Below are 17,468 nucleotides of genomic sequence, written 5' to 3' on the forward strand. Positions count from 1 at the left end.
TTTGCTGGCATATTGAATGCAGCACTTTCACAGCATCATCTTCCAGGATTTGGAATAGCTCAACTGGAATTCCATCACCTCCACTAGCTTTGTTTGTAGTGGTGCTTTCTAAGGCCCACTTGATGTCACATTCCAGGATGTCTGGCTCTAGGTGAATGATCATACCATTGTGATTATCTGGGTCATGAAGATCTTTTTGTACAGTTCTTCTGTGTATTCTTGCCACCTCTTCTTAATATCTTCTGCTTCTGTTAGGTCCATTCCATCTCTGTCCTTTATCAAACCCATCTTTGTATGAAATATTCCCTTGGTATCTCTAATTTTCTTGAAGAGATCTCTAGTCTTTCTCATTCTGTTGTTTTCCTCTATTTCTCTTATTAGCATCTTGCTAATAGGTATATAACTCCCTGGTAAAAACTAGCAAGGGGGCACTCTTTCTGTCCCCTTCTGATGTCTATGTCATAAGCTTTCTCTGTTTCTTTTATACTTTAATAAAACTTTATTACATAAAAAGCTCTGAGAAATCAAGCTTCATCACTAGCCCTGATCGAATTGCTCTCTCCTGGAGACCAAGAATCCCAGCATTGTTTATGGCTTGTGGCAGCAACCTTTCATCTTGGGGTCTCATACGGGATTCTTCAGGACAAGGTAAAGATGCTCAGAGCTCTAGTTCTTTGTTCTCCTAGTAAACACTTTTTTTTGTTTTGTTTTGTTTTTGCTTTGCTAACTCTACAGTGTGCCTGTGTGTATGATTGATTGATAGAGATGCACAAACAAGTGTGAAGCAAGAGTTGTATCCTAATCTGTGGTTCTGAATTGATGTCATATAGCTTATGGCAAAAACCCTGTTGGGGGATGGTAATGTCAAGAGGCACCTAACATCTCCTCTGGGGGAGCGGCCAGAGATGGACGAAGGGTGTGGACTAAACTCCCCTTTCTTGTTCAAACTTTCTGTTCTCTTTGACCATTTCACAACTGCCTGGGAATTAGAACTAGTAACCTAATCTGTCAGATCATAGACTTTCAAGGGACTTGCAATCCATGTTGTTACTATATAGTTTTACTTAGACTCCAAGTATGGAAGCGCCTAGCCTTGTTATGAGCCAAAGATTATAAGAACATGATCAGAAGTGAGGAGGAGCTTTAGCTCCAGGAACATCTTTAAGGCTAGAGGTCTTTCTCTTGGCTGCCTGCCTCAGGGGCCAACGACGTGAAAGTGAGTCTTTATCATTGCTGTTCCTCTGATTTATGTGTAAAGAAGCACTGCTGGTGACCATGCGGTTTTTGAGGACACAGATTATGAATTCCAAGATCAAGTCAGATTGTAAGTACAATGGGCTTCTTCTTTTGGTAGCACTAGTTCTTACTGGACCAGAGGAAACTCTCTAGTGGCTTTTGTCTCAACTCCTTAGATATTGTTTCTGTGGAATCTGAGGCAATGAATTGGATGGATTTGCCTTAATAGTTTGAGGACAAAAATCACATTTTCCTAACTGGCCAGCCCTTCACCCCTTTTGCTACTCTCAGAAGGGACATCTTGGTTGTTGTTCATCCCTTTATGACTCACCACTTCTACTGTGGTCAGGACTGTACTCAAGAATGTGCACAAGAACACGGAAGATGGATACTTCCCCTAGTAGTGAAAAGTTGTTGCTGAACCACAAAAGACGACGGGATTCTTGGCCTCTGGAGCAGAAGAATTAAATCTGGGGCCTGTGACAAGGCTTGATCGCTTAGACCTTTTGTGTAATAAAGTTTTATTGAAGTATAAAAGAGATATAGAAATCTTATGACATAGACATCAGAAGGGGGCAGAAAGAGTACCCTCTTGCTAGTCTTTAGACAAGTGTTATATAGCTACTAGCAGGCTGCTAATTAAAGAAAGGAAATATCTCAAAACTCAGAGAATGGCACCAGGCCCCTCACCCACAACATACATTTTGAGATAACATTGACACAAGGTGAGTCATCCTGGGCCATAAAACGATTGACATGAATCTTGAAGAAAGACAGATTTCCATACAAATATATAGTTTCATTAACATAGATTAGGAGAACAATGCATGAGTATAACATACCGGTTTGTCAAGTTGGATAGGAGCCTTTAGGCAGAACTGACTCAAGACAGAGCCTAGGGTAAATGCATAGTACATTAACATAACTTATGACAAACATTTCCATAAGAAAAATGCATTGGTTAGCTCAAGGTTTGAGAAAAGTTAGGTTCAGGTGGAGCCAGGTGTCATTATGGCAACACAGAATTTTAAGAGAAACCTCTTTTTAATTTGTGTAGAGAAGGGGAAAAAATATAACACTAGTTTGTTTCCTCCTGCCGCTTAAGAGAGAGAAAAAAATGTCTGATACTTGCAGCCTATTTCCTCCATTTGGAGACCCCTGGCCTTCCTGCCTGTTACCCTCTCAGTAGTCTTAGCTTGGGAGGCATTCAGAAAGGCTACTCTGTTTACTCCGGGTGGCATCAGAGGAAGAGCAGAAATCAGACAAAGGTATTAATGGTGAGGAACTGGACATCAGTCTGGGATGCCATCAGGTCTACCCATGCTGCATCTCCACCCTGCCTTGGTTGTAGAACCAGGAGGGATGAGTAAGGCACCTGTGTCAGTAAGGGACAGACTAAGTTCAACCAGGGAGGGAAAGCTTTGGTGGAAAGTCTGTCTCCACCCCAATATAGAGCAGGGAGGGACGCCTCTGGCAGAAAAAAGCCACGGCTGTAGATGCTGCTTTTTTCTCCCTTAAAAATGGGAGCTAGCAGTTCCAGAACTACCTACTTTAAAGTGTATTTTTAAAAAAAATATGGGACAAGTTTGATCCCCAGAGTTTAAAAAAGACATGCCTGATCTTCTGTGATACTGAATGGCCACAGTGTTCTTTGGAAGATGGAGAATTCCGGCTTGTTGAAGGGTCTCTTAATTATAGTATTGTTTCACAGTTATACCGGTTCTATAGAAAACAGGAAAAATGGGTAGAAGTACCATATGTGTTACTCTTTGTTTCTCTGCAAGACATGCCAGACTTATGTGCTAAGGGTACAGATTTGGGTGTGAAACCTTCAGCTCCCTCCTGTCCTCTTATTTTGCCCCTGTATCCAGGGCTCCCAACTGAACAGGCTGAGAGTCATTACACCCTTCCAGGAGGGCTTACCACAGTCTCAGTAGAAATTCAAAAGTCCCAATTGTGGTCGAGACTATATATATATAGAAGCCTTTATGGGACAAACTTTACTTTATGACCTTACTTGGCGAGATGTCATGTATGTCTTGGGACAGATGCTAACTCCTGACTCAAAAATTTGAGTTTTGGGGAAAAGCTGTTGCCTATGGAGATGAATGGCTTGATAATGAATCAGCAGAAAAGGGAGAGGGTGAGATAGCTGTCTTCCCTACTGGGAATCAGACACTCCCCACAACAGAGTCAGACAGGGACTATAACAACACTAAAGGAAGATGGAGACCAGAATCACTTTGTCAGATGTGTTCTTGAAGGACTCAAGAAAGTGTGCACTAAGACTTTAAACTATGCCAAGTTGGCAAACAGAACAAGAGAGAAGGATACCCCTGGTAAATTATGGGAGGTTCTCTACAAATTACTGATGTCGATCCCTAAAAGGCAGAGGGAAGAACAATCTTAAAAGGTAGATTTCTCATTTATTCAGCTCGATATCAGCTGTAAGCTACTAAAACAGGTGTACAGACCAAATCAGTCTTAGATAACCTGTGCAACTGGCTCAGCTTATTGTGGCAGGGAGGAGGAGGAGAAGAGGCAGAAAAAGACAAGGAAAGACCGAAACCCTAACAATGCCTTTCAGATCCACTCTGAAACAGCCAGAGAAAAATGCCCAGAGGACCCAGGTGAAAACAGATGGAGTTGCTGTTACTGTGGAAATAAGGGGCACCTCAAGCAGGATTACTCTGACGTGTCTAAGCTGCCACCAGTTCCATGTCCAGTCTGCAAAGGAACATAAGAGAAAAGACTATCCTCTGAGGTGTAGGCCTCAGGGTTCTGACTCTCAAGACAATCAGAACTGAAGGTGCCCGGGGGTCCCCACTCAAGCTCCCATCCTAATTATAGTTGAGGAACCCTGGGTATTGATAATTGTGGGGGTGAATCAATCAATTTCTTTTTAGACACCAGGGCAACTTACTCTATGCTTACTGAGGACGCTGGCCCACTTTCTCCCCAATCTATTTCTGTAATGGGACTGTCTGGATGAGCCAAACGTTATTATTACAGTTGTCCTCTAAGCTGCAACTGGGACTCTGCTATTTTCACATGAGTTTCTGATCATACCAGAGTCTCCCTCCTGCCTATGGGTAGGCACATACTGAACAAGGTCCATGCCACTGTTTTCATGAATAAGGATCCCTCTCTGTCTCTCCCATTAATTGTAAATCCTAGAGTGTGGGCTGATGGAAAAACTATGGGTTGAGCACAAAATGCTATTCCTGTCACTATCAAACTCAAAGACCCTTACCTACTACCACATCAAAAACAGAATCCACTGAAACCGAGATTAAGAAAGGGTTAAAACCCACCATTGAGAATTTAAAGAATCAGAGGCTATTAATTCCCTGTAACATTCCATGCAACACTCCTATTTTGGGTATAAAAAAAGTCAAATGATAAGTGGAAACTACTTCAAGTTTTACAAATAATAAATGAAGCTGTGGTTCTTTTGCACCCCATTGAGCCTAATCTTTATACTCTGTTTTCTGAAATTCTTGAACTAGCCAAATATTTTTCAGTCACTGATTTGAAAAATGCTTTATTTTCTAGAAGGGATGAGGGCCATAGGCATCAAGAGAATTAAGCCTATAATAAATCATCCCTTACCTATGACTTTAAGACAGTTGAGATTTTGAGGCATCACAGGCTATTGTCACATTTGGATTCTGGCTTATGGAGAACTTGCCTGGAACCTTTATATAAACTTATAACTGAAACTCAACAAGCCCAAACTTTTTGGTCTCCAGAGACTCAAAAGACTTTTAAGGCTCGTCAAACTGCTCTCTTGCAGTCTCCAGCTTTGAGCTTCCCCATAGGATCAGAGTTTAGCTTCTTGGTTACTGGAAAAAAAAAAAGTCTATGGCCACATTGCTTAAGGGTAATTGCTACTATTGTTTTGGTAATGCCCAATCCCTCCCAGCATCAGAGTCTTTTCCAATGAGTCAACTCTTCGCAAGAGATGGCCAAAGTACTAGAGTTTCAGCTTTAGCATCAGTCCTTCCAAAGAACACCCAGGGCTGATCTCCTTTAGAATGGACTGGTTGGATCTCCTTGCAGTCTAAGGGACTCTCAAGAGTCTTCTCCAACACCACAGCTCAAAATCATCAATTCTTTGGCGCTCAGCTTTCTTCACAGTCCAACTCTTGGTGGCTGTATATTTCCCTTAAAAAAATAGCTGTTATACATTGCAAAGGGCACAGAAGGGCCGGGAGTAAAGCAGCCGAGGGTAATCAGCTGAATGACTGCCAAGTCAGAAAAGAGGCCCTTTACTAAAAACCTCCTTCACTACAGATGCCCTTGGTCTGGACAGGTCCTGTTTAACAGGAAAAACCACAGTGTACTGAGGAAAACTAAAGCAATATTTGAAAAAGGAGCAAAGATTACTGATAAAGGGTGATTACAGTCTGAGGACAGTTAATTCATAATTCCTGAAAGTGCTCAATGAAAAATTCTTAAAGGCTTACACAAGTTTTCCTAAAGCCTTGGAATTAACTATGTAATTCAACTTTTAGCTTTTCAGCAGGGACCTTACAGGAACTCAGGGAGGTAACTCCTGACCCAGCCTCTGAGTCAAACAAGCTGCTCTTTGACCCAGGAACCGAGATCCTTATAAAGACATTGGGATCTGTGGGACAATATCTCAAGCCCCTCTGGGAAAGCCCTTACCAGGATATTCTTTCTTCTCCCACAGCTGTCAACGTGCCAGAAATTGATTTGTGGGTACATCTTGACCCAAACTAAGTGATGTCATTTTATGTCTTTATTCTCTATGCTTTTACTTTTTCAATTTTCAGATGGGCCTGCTAATCTATGAGGGCCTACTACTGACTCCAAAAATCCCGAGTCTGCCGTTTGACTCACAAGACAATGCTTTCCTGTCCTGGGCCCATTCCTAAGCCATATTCCACAATCAGGTCTAATTGCTGGGTCTCCAGAGTGCTCCCCCTCTTCATCGATGGAAGGCTTCCCATGGTGGACATCTCCACTTCAGGCAAAGGACATTCTCCAAGTCTGCGACTACCTTCACCAACAACAATCATATGTGATGCCTCTTATGGATCTGATGACATCTAACAATCCTAAAATGGACTGGTGTAACACTTTCTACCTTAACTATCAACATAATGTGGCTTTTAATTTTTCTGATTGTTCTGTTCTTGCTGTTTGCTCCCTACATCTATAACTGTGTAGCTGGATTTGTTTCTAGCTACATGAAGGCTTTTAAGTTACAAACATTGTTCAGGCTCTTACAAGTGCCACAGCCACCTCTTCCAACTATTACTTGGGGCCCCTGGATCAGAGAACCTAAATATGAGGGTTAGGAGAATATGTTGCCTCAACAATTTAAGGACGACACCCCTTACCATCTCAGAAGCAGTCATGGAATGAGAATGTCACCCCTTTCCCTTGGCAACAGAATTCTAAAAGAAAATGGAGAAATGAGAATGTTAATAGCCTTGGTAGGGAGGCCAGAGGTTCCCAAGCAGCAGGAGGAAATAAAGCTGCAAGGGACAGACTTTTTTCTTTTCTTTTCTTTTAAAATAGTATGTTGTCATGATGACACCTGGTTCTTCCTGAACTTAACTTTATCTCAAATCTTGGGCTAACCAATGTTTTTTTTTTTTCCTCATGGAAATATCTTACAGACACGGTGGGGAAGGAGAATGTGGGATGAGCTCAGAGAGCAGCACTGACATATATACACTACCATGTGTAAAATAGATAGCTAGTGGGAAGCTTCAATATAACACAGGGAGCCCAGCTCCCTGCTCTGTGGAATATGGAGGTGGGAGGGAGGCTCAAGAGGGAGGGTTGTTATGTGTATCTATATGTGTGTGTATAGATAGATATAGTTATGACTATATTTATACATATAACTATATATATAGTTGTGACTGATTTGCATTGTTGTACTGCAGAAACCAGCACATTGTAAAGCTATTATGCTCCAATTTAAAGCAATAAATAATTTTTAAAAAGTACCTAGGAATAAATCTTTCTGACAGTAGGGGGCGGTGCCAAGAGGCAGAGGAACAGGATGGGGAAGCCACTTTCTCCCCCAAAAATTCATCAAAAGATCATTTCAATGTTGAGCAACTTTCACAAACAACTTCTGAACGCTGGTGGAGGACACCAGACACCCAGAAAGGCAGCCCAATTTCTTCAAGAGGCTGTAGGACAAACTATAAAAGACAAAAACTCAGAAAAAAGTTTAGGGATGGAGACCTGTCTTGGGGAGGGAGTCAGGAAGGAAGAGAAGTCTCCACACAGTAGGAAACTCTCTCACAGGCATGTCTGTGGGGAGTTTTGGAGTCTCAGAGGGCAACATAACCAGGAGGAAGAAAAATAAAAAGAATACAGAATAAATGCCTAACTGAAACTGCCAGTGGAGAAGTGGCCTGGATGCTCACGTCCACCACCAGAGAGTGGGGATTGGGCAGAGAGGCATGGGTTGCATCATTGGTCCTTAGGGTATGGACTGGGCCTGAACGCCCTGAGGACAATCTGAGGGAGCTAATATGAGATAACCACCCAAACCGTGGAATCAGCAGAGAGACATAAAAAGACCTTTCCCAAGAAAGGCTCTATCGCCAAATGGTGACCCTTGGTGTGCTCACAGAACAAGGGATTGAGCAAATACCAAAGGAGAGCCCTCCCTCCCCGGAGGCAGAGAAGCAGACATGTGACAGCCAGAGCCGGAAGACAAGGGGCTGCTGCAATCTTGGCCCCAGAGACTGCATCTTACACCAAACTGTGAGCAGGGTCCCAGTTGCTAACCTCCTTTTTCTGAGCACCTTGACAGTTGACATCTGTGAGGATTGTCACAACCTGAGATCAGCTCCCAAGAGGAGACACATGGCACACCTGGAATTCTGCTCTCACAGCACATCTGGGAAACCAAGCGGTGGGGACTGGGCAGGTGAATAAGACAAATGGCCCACCTGGGACAGTGTGTTCACAAAGCATCTGGTTGCCTGGGCTGCTTGGACCTGGGAAGGGTACAAAATGCACAACACATCTGCGTCTGTGCCCTTGTGGAGCACCCAAAGACCTGGGCAGTGTAGACCTGGGAAGTGCATGAAATGCAGGGCCCACTTGGAACAGTGCCCTTGCAGGGCACCCTGGAGACTAAGCAGTGCAGATCTGGGAAGCACACACCGCCTTGGGCTGTGACAAACCCAGTGTGGTCCATCCACTGTGAGCACTCCCCACACATGCCAGCAGTATTTGTTTGCAGTGTACCTCCCTTCCCACCACACAACTGAACAAGTGAGCCTAGTAAGTGGTCACCTTTGCCCCCATTGCATCAGGGCACAAATTAGACACTGAAGAGACTTGCAAACAGAGGAAGCCAAAATAAGGGGGAAGCACTCTGGAAATAACAGGTGCAACAGATTAAAATCCTGCATTTAATATGGGAGATATTTGAGGGCACCTATAGATCTTGAGAACAAGCACAAGCTGGAACAAGGAACTATCTGATGCTGAAATAACCCCACACTGCCCACAACAGCACCAGAGAAATTCCTAGATATATTTTTACTATTATCACTTTTAAATATATATATTTTAAATTTAGTTCTTTACTGTTCCTACTATTACCTTTCCAAAAAAACTCTATAAAAAAACAAATACCATATATTTTAAAAATTATTATGATTGATTATGTTTTTTATTTATTATATTGTATTTTGAGAGTCTAACCTCTATTCTAGGTTTCTAACGTTTGCTTTTTGATATTTGTTATCAATTTTGTACCTCTAAAAATCTAATCTTCAGTATCCATTTTCACTTAGGGATTAAGTTACTGGCGAGATTGTGCTCTCCCCTTTTGACTCTCCCTCTTCTCTTCCACGTAACCTCTATCTCCTTCCTCTTCCTTCTCTACGTAACTCTGTGAATCTCTCTGGGTGTTTCGGGCTGTGGAGAGCACTTAAGGATTTTATTACTGGCTAGATTGCTCTCTCCCCTTTTGACTTACCCTTTTCTCCTCCGGGTCACTTCCATCTCCCTCCTCCTTCTCTTGTCTATATAATTCTGTGAAGCTTTCTTGGTGTTCTTGGCTGTGGAGAATTGTTTCACCAATAAATCTAGGGCTTTTATCTTCTATGCTGTACGGATGGAGAAGTCTTGAGGCTACTATAAGAGAAGGACCAAAAGCCAGAGTGAGGGGATTTAACACCAGGACTCAGAACATCAGAGAACTCTGGACTCCGGGAAACATTAATAGATAAGAGCTCACCTAAAAGTCGCCATACGACTTTTAGCTCGACCCAAGAACCAACAAGATCCACTGCAAGACACACCACAATAATTCTCTAGCAAAACAAGAACAAAACCCTGAACATAAAAAAGACAGGCTGCCCAACACCATGATAAACCCATAGACACTACTGGGCACTTCATTGCACTCTAGAGAGAAGACATCTAGTTCCACATACCAGAACACAGACACAAGCTCCCCAAACCAGGAAACCTTGACAAGCCATTAGTCCAAACCCCACCCAAAGCGAGCAGACTCCACAATTAAGAGAAACCATGAACTTCCTGTATGCAGAAAGGGCACCCCAAACACAGGGATCTAAACAAAATGAAAAGGCATAGAACTATTCAGCTGGTGAAGGAACGTGATAAAAACCCACCAAACCAAACAAAAGATAGGGTGTCTACCTGAAAAAGAATTCAAAATCTTGAAAACAAAATGGAGTTACAGATGAATAAACTAGAGACAAGGATTGAGAAGATGCAACAAATGTTTAACAAGGACCTATATGAAATAAAGAAGAGTCAATCAATAATGAACAATGCAATAACTGAGATGAAAAACACTCTGGAGGGAGCCAACACTAGAATAACTGAGGCAGAAGAGAGGATAAGCGAGTTGGAAGATGGAATCATGGAAATAAATGAAGCAGAAAGGAGAAAAAAAGAATGGAAAGAAATGAAGACAACCTCAGAGACTTCTGGGACAATGCCATCATTTCATGACAAATAGATGGTAAACTATGAAAACAGTGACAGACTTTATTTTCTTGGGCTCAAAATCACTGTAGATGGTGATTACTGCCATAAAATTAAAAGCAGTTGCTCCTTGGAAGAGAAGCTATGACAAACCTAGACAGCATATAAAAAGCAGAGACTTGGAGGTGGAAGAAGATGGTGCAGGGGTAAGATGGGGAGATCGCCAGCACTCCCACATATATATCAAAAACTCACTAAACTCCTACAAAGCAACCTCTAGGTGACAGCAGAAGACCCCCAGCCTCCAGGGGGACAGGCTAAGCTCCCTAAAATGAGGTAGGAGAGAGGATGGAGACATAAAAAGGGAAAAGATGGTGAACTTCTGGGCAGGAGCATGTGCACCAAGGAAGGGAGGGAGTCCTTAAACAGGGGAAGTTCTGGTGCACAGGGAAGCTCCCTCACTGGTGGGCCCAAGGGGGCACTGTGGAGTCTCAGCAAACTGGGCAAAAGAGGGACTTAGAGAGCAGAAAACAGAGAAAGCTGCACTTCTTAGCTGATTAACAGCTCTCAGACTATGGCACCGAACAGATGGCAGCCTCAGGGAACCAAGAATGAGTAGGCACACAATCCTAGCCAGCACACACAACACTTGCAGTACAGAGAGCGGGCCCAGGTGGCCTAGTGTGGCATGGCATACAAACCCCAGGAGCACACACACTTGTGGCACAAAGTGGGGGCCTGGGGTGCTGAGAGAGGGGAAGCATACAAACTTAAGTAGTGCTAACAACCTTCGTGGCACAGCTGAAAGACTTGTATTGTCTCGTTTGCTTGAGACAAAAAAAAATGCACATAAACCCCTTGACACAGAGGGCTTGCCTCAGGAAGTGAGACAAGTGCACACAAGCCCCGCAACATAGAGGGTGAGCTCAGGCGGCTGAGGGAAGCCCACACAAGTCTCAGTAATGTAGAGGGCACAGAAAAGATCCACAAAAGCCCCTTGCGGCTAAGTTGCTTCAGTCGTGTTTGACTCTGTGCGACCCCACAGATGGCAGCCCACCAGGCTTCCCCGTCCCTGGGATTCTCCAGGCAAGAACACTGGAGTGGGTTGCCATTTCCTTCTCCAATGCATGAAAGTGAAAAGTGAAAGTGAAGTCGCTCAGTCATGTCCGACTCTTAGCGACCCTATGGACTGCAGTCTACCAGGCTCTTCAGCCCATGGGATTTTGCAGGCAAGAGTACTGGAGTGGGGTGCCATTGCCTTCTCCGACAAAAGCCCCTACCTGGCAAGTTTTGTCCAGCAGTGCAGGGCAGGATAGGAGAACAGAAGCATTGACAATGATCACAGAAACAAGTAGGGGGCTGGCGGCAGTGAATATATGCTGAGAGGGTCACTTTAAAGTGCCTGTGGAAATAGACACATCTAACACTGCCAAAGCCAGAAGGAATGCCCAAAGGCATACTGAACCCATAGACACACCAAAACCTACTACTGGACACTGCACTGCCCTTCAGAAAGATGAGATCCAGCTCCATCAACCAGAACACAGGCACAAGCTCCCCCAACCAGGAAAATATAACAGAACACTAACCCAACCCAAGTGACAGGGGCAGCCTCCATCCATAACCAAGGAGTATGACCTGGAGAACCGTCTTTCCCCCCCCTCCCCCGCCTTTTTTTTTCTTATAAATCACACTGTTTACTTCCCCTACATATTTCTACCTTCACATTAGCCTTTTGTGGTGCTATGGAGTTTTCCTCTCTGTTTTGCTTGTTAAAAAAATCTGTTTAAGATTTTTTTTTTCTTTTTTCTTATAAATCACACTGTTTATTCCCCCTACATATTCCCACCTTCATATTAGCCTTTTGTGGTGCTGTGGAGTTTTCCTCTTTGTGTTTCTTTTGGTTTTCCCTGTTCGTTAAGCCAATCTCTTGTACCCTTTTCTGTTGAACACTTTGGTTATAACTGTATGTGTGGAAGTATGTGTGTATATCTCATTATTTCTGTAATTACTTCTTGACTTGCTTGATTTCCTCCCACTAGAACACAGAAACAAGTCACCCTTAACAAGAAATCAACACAAATCACCCAATCAACATTTCCCTCCACGGGCAAAAACCAAAAGGAAGAAGGAATACAACCATAAAATCTGGGAAAAGGAGAATTCAAGTGGAGCGAGTTAGAAAAAAAAATGATGAAAAGACAGAGAAATAGAGCACAAATGAAAGAGTGAGGTAGAAACTCACAAGACCAAATAAATGAAGCGGAAATAAACAATCTATCTGAAAGAGAATTCAGAATAGTGATAGTAAAGGTGCTCCACCCGCCAGTGTTATTTGTTTGCAGTGTCCGTCCCTCCCCACAGCGTGACTGAACAAGTGAGCCTAAAAAAGTGTCCACCATTGCCCTCCTGTGTCAGGGTGGAAATCAGACACTGAAGAGACCAGCAAATAGAAGAAGCTAAAACAGAGGGAACCATCTTGGAAGTGACAGGTCCAATATATTAAAACCCTGCAGTTAGTACAGGCTACATAGGAAGGGGTCTATAGATCCTGAGAAATATAAGCTGGACCAATGAACTAGCCAAAAATGAACTGACCCCATACTACCCACAACAACACCAGAGAAAGTCCTAGATATATTTTTACTATTTTTACTATCATTTTTTAATTTTTTTAAAAAAATTTAAGTCCTCTGTTACTCTTTTAATTTTCATTTTTATAACCTACTATGGCTCTTGAGAAACCTATATGCAGGTCAGGAAGCAACAGTTAGAACTGGACATGGAACAACAGACTGGTTCCAAATAGGAAAAAGAGTATGTCAAGGCTGTATATTGTCACCCTGCTTATTGAACTTATATGCAGAGAACATCATGAGAAATGCTGGGCTGGAAGAAGCACAGCTGGAATCAAGATTGCCGGGAGAAATATCAATAACCTCAGATATGTAGATGACACCACCCTTATGGCAGAAAGTGAAGAGGAACTCAAAAGCCTCTTGATGAAAGTGAAAGAGGAGAGTGAAAAAGTTGGCTTAAAGCTCAGCATTCAGAAGACGAAGATCATGGCATCTGGTCCCATCACTTCATGGGAAATAGATGGGGAAACAGTGGAAACAGTGTCACTTTATTTTTGCAGGCTCAAAAATCACTGCAGATGGTGACTGCAGCCATGAAATTAAAAGATGCTTACTCCTTGGAAGGAAAGTTATGACCAGCCTAGACAGCATATTGAAAAGCAGAGACATTACTTTGCCAACAAAGGTCCATCTAGTCAAGGCTATGGTTTTTCCAGTGGTCATGTATGGATGTGAGAGTTGGACTGTGAAGAAAGCTGAGCACCAAAGAACTGATGCTTTTGAACTGTGGTGTTGGAGAAGACTCTTGATGCTAAAGTTGAAACTCCAGTACTTTGGTCACCTCATGCGAAGAGTTGACTCATTGAAAAGACTCTGATGTTGGGAGTGATTGGGGGCAGGAGGAAAAGGGGATGACAGAGGATGAAATGGCTGGATGGCATCACTGATTCGATGGAGTTGAGTTTAAATGAACACCGGGAGATGGTGATGGACAAGGAGGCCTGGCGTACTGTGACTCACGGGGTCACAGAGCGACTGAACTGAACTGAACTGATTACTTTGCAAAAAAAGAAAAAAGAGAGAGAGAGAGAGAGAGAGAGAGAGAGAGACCCTATTTTTTAAAGCAAACTTTATATATATATATATATATATATATATTTATAATTTTCTGACTTTTTTCTTTTTTTCTTTAATTTAATATTGTATTTTTGAAAATCCAACCTCTACTCTAGATTTTTAATCTTTGCTTTTTGGTATTTGTTATCAATTTTGTACCTTTAAGAACCCAACCTTCAGTACCCATTTTTACTTGGGAGCGGGATTACTGGCTTGACTGCTCTCTCTCCCTTTGGACTCTCCTTTTTCTCCACCAGGTCACCTCTATCTACTCCCTCACCTTTCTCTTTTCTACCCAAGTCTGTGAATCTCTTTGTGTGTTCCAGATGGTGGAGAACACTTAGGGAACAGATTACTGATAGGGTCTGTCTCTCTCCTTTTGATTCCCCCCCTTTATCTTCCTAGACTTCCCTGGTGGCTCAGACGGTAAAGTATATGTCTACAATGCAGGAGACCTGGGTTCGATCCCTGTGTTGGGAAGTTCCCTGGAGAAGGTAAAGGCAACCCACTCCAGTACTCTTGCCTAGAAAATCCCATGGACGGAGGAGTCTGGTGTCCATGAGTTCGCAGAATCAGACACGACTGAGCAACTTCACTTCACTGTATCTTCCTGGCCACCTCCGTCTCCTTCCTCCCCCTTGTCTTCTCTGTATAACTCCGTGAACATCTACGAGCAGTCGAGACTGAGAAGCGCACACAAGGAAGTGATTATTGGCTAGCTTGGTCTCTCCTCTTTTGATTCCACTGCATCTCATTCGGGTCACCTCTAACTCCCTCCTCCCTCATCTCTTCTCCTTGTAACTCTGTGAACCTCTCTGGGTGTCCCTCACTGTGGAGAAACTTTTCATCTTTAACCTAAATGTTTTATCAACGATGCTGTATAGATGAAGAAGTCTTGAGGTTACTGTAAAAATAAGACTGAAACCAGAAGCAGGAGGCTTAAGTCCAAATCCTGAGAACATCAGAGAACTCCTGACTCCAGGGAACAATAATCGAAAGGAGTTCATCAAACGCCTCCGTACCTACACTGAAACCAAGCACCACCCAAGGGCCAACAAGTTCCAGAGCAAGACATACCATGCACATTCTCCAGCAACACAGGAACACAGCCCTGAGCTTCAATATACAGGCTACCCAAAGTCACTACAAACCCATTGACATCTCATAACTCATTACTGGACACTTCATTGCACTCCAGAGAGAAGAAGTCCACCGCCACCCACCAGAACACCGACACCAGCTTCCCTAACCAGGAAACCTTGGCAAGACACTCATAGAACCCCACCCACATCAAGGAAACTCCACAATAAATAGAACTCCACAAACTGCCAAAATACAGAAAGGCCACCCCAAACACAGCAATATAAATTGGATGAAGAAACAGAGGAATACCCAGCAGATAAAGGAACAGGATAAATGCCCAACAAACCAAACAAGAGAGGAAGTGATAGGGAATCTACCTGATAAAGATTCTGAATAATGATAGTGAAAATGATCCAAAATCTTGAAATCAAAATGGAATCACAGATAAATAGCCAGGAGACAAGGATTGAGAAGATGCAAGGAAGGTTTAACAAGGACCTAGAAGAAATAAAAAAGAGTCAGTATATAATCAATAATGCAATACATGAAATTAAAAACACTCTGGAGGGAACAAATAGTAGAATAATGGAGGCAGAAGATAGGATTAGTGAAGTAGAAGATAGAATAGTAGAAATAAATGAATCAGAGACAAACAAAGAAAAAAGAATTAAAAGAAATGAGGACAATCTCAGAGACCTCCAGCACAATGTTAAACGCCACAACATTCCAATCATAGGAGTCCCAGAAGAAGAAGACAAAAAGGAAGACCATGAGAAAATACTTGAGGAGATAATAGTTGAAAACTTCCCTAAAATGGGGAAGGAAATAATCACCCAAGCCCGAGAAAACCAGAGAGTCCCAAACAGGATAAACCCAAGGTGAAACACCCCAAGACACATGTTAATCAAATTAACAAAGATCAAATACAAAGAATAAATATTAAAAGCAGCAAGGGAAAAACAGCAAATAACATGCAAAGGGATTCCATAAGAATAACAGCTGATCTTTCAATAGAAACTCTTCAGGCCAGGAGGGAATGGCAGGACATAATTAAAGTGATGAAAGAAAATAACCTACAGCCCAGATTACTGTACCCAGCAAGGATCTCATTCAGATATGAAGGAGAAATCAAAAGCTTTACAGACAAGCAAAAGCTGAGAGAATTCAGCACCACCGAATCAGCTCTCCAAAAAATGGTAAAGGATCTTCTCTAGACAGGAAACACAAAAAGGATGTGTAAACTCGAACCCAAAACAATAAAGTAAATGGCAACGGGATCATACTTATCAATAATTACCTTAAACGTAAATGGGTTGAAGCTCCAACCAAAAGACAAAGACTGGCTGAATGGAAACAAAAACAAGACCCCTATATATGTTGTCTACAAGAAACCCACCTCAAAACAGGGGGCACATATGGACTGAAAGTGAAGGGCTGGAAAAAGATGCTCCACACAAATAGAGACCAAAAGAAAGCAGGAGTAGCAATACTCATATCAGATAAAATAGACTTTAAAACAAAGGCTGTGAAAAGAGACAAAGAAGGACACTACATAAAGATCAAAGGATCAATCCAAGAAGAAGATATAACAATTATAAATATATATGCACCCAACATAGGAGCACCACAATATGTAAGACAAATGCTAACACGTGTGAAAGGGGACATTAACAATAACACAATAATAGTGGGAGACTTTAATACCCCACTCACACCTATGAATAGATCAACTAACCAGAAAATTAACAACGAAATGCAAATTTTAAATGATACAATAGCCTAGTTAGACCTCATTGATATCTAAGGACATTTCACTCCAAAACAATGAATTTCACCTTTTTCTCAAGTGCACATGGAATCTTCTCCAGGATAAATCACATCCTGGGCCATAAATATAGCCTTAGTAAATTCAAAAAAATTGAAATCCTTCCAAGAATATTTTCTGACCACAGTGAAGTAAGATTAGATCTCAATTACAGGAGAAAAACTATTAAAAATTCCAACATATCGAGGCTGAACAATCCACTGCTGAATAACCAACAAATCACAGAAGAAATCAAAATATGCATAGAAATGAATGAAAATGAAAACACAACAACCCAAAACCTGTGGGACACTGTAAAAGCAGTGCTAAGGGGAAGGTTCATAGCAATACAGGCATACCTCAAGAAACAAGAAAAAAGTCAAATAAATGACCTAACTCTACACCTAAAGCAACTAGAAAAGGTATAAATGAAGAAACTCAGGGTTAGAAGAAGAAAACAAATCTTAAAAATTAGGGCAGAAATAAATGCAAAAGAAACAAAAGACACTGTAGCAAAAATCAACAAGGCCAAAAGCTGGTTCTTTGAGAGCATAAATAAAATTGACAAACCGTTAGCCAGACTCATCAAGAAACAAAGGGAGAAAAATCAAATCAATACAATTAGAAATGAAAATGGAGAGATCACAACAGAAAACATAGAAATACAAAGGATCATAAGTGAC

The 17,468-nt window shown here is 42.1% G+C and overlaps 1 protein-coding gene across 2 annotated transcripts in view; it reads right to left on the reverse strand.

Annotated features, from left to right (window-relative positions):
• The window catches only part of ZC3H12B (zinc finger CCCH-type containing 12B), a 257,381-nt gene that overhangs the window by 69,271 nt on the left and 170,642 nt on the right, over positions 1-17,468 (reverse strand). Inside the window, exon 1 of one of the 2 annotated variants that reach the window (XM_061410306.1) lies at positions 9,224-10,726. The exons of the other annotated variant lie outside the window; for it this stretch is intronic. The gene's annotated coding sequence lies outside the window, so the exon portion shown is untranslated. Of the gene's footprint in view, positions 1-9,223; positions 10,727-17,468 lie in introns of those variants that run through there. 2 annotated transcript variants of the gene reach the window in all.

This window comes from Bos javanicus, chromosome X, assembly GCF_032452875.1.
Source record: "Bos javanicus breed banteng chromosome X, ARS-OSU_banteng_1.0, whole genome shotgun sequence".
Lineage (NCBI taxonomy): Eukaryota > Metazoa > Chordata > Mammalia > Artiodactyla > Bovidae > Bos > Bos javanicus.